This window comes from Pelobates fuscus, chromosome 2 (assembly GCF_036172605.1).
Source record: "Pelobates fuscus isolate aPelFus1 chromosome 2, aPelFus1.pri, whole genome shotgun sequence".
Lineage (NCBI taxonomy): Eukaryota > Metazoa > Chordata > Amphibia > Anura > Pelobatidae > Pelobates > Pelobates fuscus.
In genome coordinates, this window is record NC_086318.1 from 237922880 (window position 1) to 237926204 (window position 3325).

Consider the following 3325-nt stretch of genomic DNA (forward strand, 5'->3'; position numbering starts at 1 on the left):
AATGTGTTAAAAAAAAATAAAAAAAAATGTGTTAAAAAAAATTATAAAAAAAAATGTGTTAATGTGGGTGGGTGAGTGTGTGTGTGTCTGTTAGTGTGTGTGTGTCTGTTAGTGTGTGTGTGTCTGCTAGTGTGTGTGTCTGTTAGTGTCTGTGTCAGTGTGTGTGTCTGTTAGTGTCTGTGTCAGTGTGTGTGTCTGTTAGTGTCTGTGTCAGTGTGTGTGTCTGTTAGTGTTTCTGTCTGTGTCTGTTAGTGTCAGGGGCGTATTAGCCGCGAGGCAAACAAGGCATATGCCTTGGGCGGCATTTTCCAGGGGGCGGCAAAAAAAGCCGCCCCCAAATGCCCAAGGCAAATGTCTTGTTAGCCTTGCGGCTAACAGACATGCCGGCGGGCTGCTGGGCGATCGGGCGGCACTGCCTGGCGGGCGGGCGGCTGGCGAGGGAGCACTTCCCCTGAGCTGTCTGCTCAGCTCCCTCACCAGCCGCAGAGTGAGGCTGGGAGGCGGAGCCGGAATATGACATCATATTGCGGCTCCCAGCCTCACTCTGAGGCGCGCGAGGGAGCTGAGCAGACAGCTCAGGGGAAGTGCTCCCTCGCCAGCCGCCCGTCCGCCCGCCAGGCAGTGCCGCCTGATCGCCCAGCAGCCACTGGACCACCAGGGAGGAAGAGACACCCCCCTCCCCAGCATTCCCAAAGGTAAGAAGGCTGGGGGGGGGGGTGTTAAATAAAAACAAAATGTGTTAAAAAAAAAAGTGTTAATGTGGGTGGGTGAGTGTGTGTCTGTTAGGGTGTGTGTGTCTGTTAGTGTTTCTGTCTGTTAGTGTTTCTGTCTGTTAGTGTTTCTGTCTGTTAGTGTTTCTGTCTGTTAGTGTTTCTGTCTGTTAGTGTTTGTCTGTTAGTGTTTGTCTGTTAGTGTTTGTCTGTTAGTGTCTGTCTGTTAGTGTCTGTCTGTTAGTGTTTCTGTCTGTTAGTGTTTCTGTCTGTTAGTGTTTCTGTCTGTTAGTGTTTCTGTCTGTTAGTGTTTCTGTCTGTTAGTGTTTCTGTCTGTTAGTGTTTCTGTCTGTTAGTGTTTCTGTCTGTTAGTGTTTCTGTCTGTTAGTGTTTCTGTCTGTTAGTGTTTCTGTCTGTTAGTGTTTCTGTCTGTTAGTGTTTCTGTCTGTTAGTGTTTCTGTCTGTTAGTGTTTCTGTCTGTTAGTGTTTCTGTCTGTTAGTGTGTCTGTTAGTGTCTGTCTGTTAGTGTTTCTGTCTGTGTGTCTGTTAGTGTTTCTGTCTGTGTGTCTGTCTGTGTGTCTGTCAGTGTTTCTGTCTGTGTGTCTGTCAGTGTCTGTCTGTTAGTGTCTGTCTGTTAGTGTCTGTCTGTTAGTGTCTGTCTGTTAGTGTCTGTCTGTTAGTGTCTGTCTGTTAGTGTCTGTCTGTTAGTGTCTGTCTGTTAGTGTCTGTCTGTTAGTGTCTGTCAGTGTTTCTGTCTGTGTGTCTGTTAGTGTGTCTGTTAGTGTGTCTGTTAGTGTATGTGCCTGTGTCTGTTAGTGTGTGTCTGTTAGTGTGTGTCTGTTAGTGTGTGTCTGTCTATTAGTGTGTGTGTGTGTCTGTTAGTGTGTGTGTCTGTTAGTGTGTGTGTCTGTTAGTGTGTGTGTCTGTTAGTGTGTGTGTCTGTTAGTGTGTGTGTCTGTTAGTGTGTGTGTCTGTTAGTGTGTGTGTCTGTTAGTGTGTGTGTGTCTGTTAGTGTGTGTGTGTGTCTGTTAGTGTGTGTGTGTGTCTGTTAGTGTGTGTGTGTGTCTGTTAGTGTGTGTGTGTGTCTGTTAGTGTGTGTGTGTGTGTGTGTGTCTGTTAGTGTGTGTCTGTGTCTGTTAGTGTGTGTGTCTGTGTGTGTGTGTCTGTGTCTGTTAGTGTGTGTTTGCCTGTGAGTGTGTGTGTGTGTATGTTAGTGAGTGTGTGTGTCTGCTAGTTTGTGTCTGCTAGTGAGTGAGTGTCTGTTAGTGTGTGTCTGTTAGTGTGTGTCTGTTAGTGTGTGTCTGTTAGTGTGTGTGTGTTTCTGTTAGCGAGTGTGTGTTTCTGTTAGCTAGTGTATGCGTATCTGTCAATGAATGTGTGTGTGTGTATTTAGAATGCGGGGCGGGGAGAAAGGTTGGGTGGGGGTGGCGCGGGGTGCCTAGGGCAGCACAAAACCAGGATACACCACTGCACACATACAGGCATACTGGCTAACACACTCACACAGAGAGACATACTGACACACACACATACACACACATTGACACAGACACACTTTACACTTTTAACTCCTTAAGGACACATGACATGTGTGACATGTCATGATTCCCTTTAATGCCAGAAGTTAAAGTTAAGGGGATAAAGCCAGCTTCCTACCTTTGCTGGTACCTTTCCTGAGTGTGTGTGTGTGACTGTCTGCCTGTCTGTGTTTGTGTGTGTGTGTGACTGTCTGCCTGTCTGCGTGTGTGTGTGTGACTGTCTGCCTGTCTGCGTGTGTGTGTGTGACTGTCTGCCTGTCTGCGTGTGTGTGTGTGTGACTGTCTGCCTGTCTGCGTGTGTGTGTGTGTGTGACTGTCTGCGTGTGTGTGTGTGACTGTCTGCCTGTCTGCGTGTGTGTGTGTGTGTGACTGTCTGCCTGTCTGCGTGTGTGTGTGTGTGTGACTGTCTGCCTGTCTGCGTGTGTGTGTGTGACTGTCTGCCTGTCTGCGTGTGTGTGTGTGTGTGTGACTGTCTGCGTGTGTGTGTGTGTGACTGTCTGCGTGTGTGTGTGTGTGACTGTCTGCGTGTGTGTGTGTGTGTGACCGTCTGCCTGTGTGTGTGTGTGTGTGTGTGAGACAGTCTGCCTGTGTGTGTGTGCGTGTGGCTGTCTGCCTGTGTGTGTGTGCGTGTGGCTGTCTGCCTGTGTGTGTGTGCGTGTGGCTGTCTGCCTGTGTGTGTGTGCGTGTGACTGTCTGCCTGTGTGTGTGTGACTGTCTGCCTGTCTGCGTGTGTGTGTGTGCGTGTGACTGTCTGCCTGTGTGTGTGTGACTGTCTGCCTGTCTGCGTGTGTGTGTGTGTGTGACTGTCTGCCTGTCTGCGTGTGTGTGTGTGACTGTCTGTGTGTGTGTGTGTGTGTGACTGTCTGCGTGTGTGTGTGTGTCTGCCTGTGTGTGTGTGTCTGCCTGTGTGTGTGTGTGCGCGCGTGTGTGACTGTCTGCCTGTGTGTGTGTGTGTGTGTGACTGTCTGCCTGTGTGTGTGTGTGCGTGTGACTGTCTGCCTGTGTGTGTGTGTTCGTGTGACTGTGCCTGTGTGTGTGTGCGTGTGACTGTCTGCCTGTGTGTGTGTGCGTGTGACT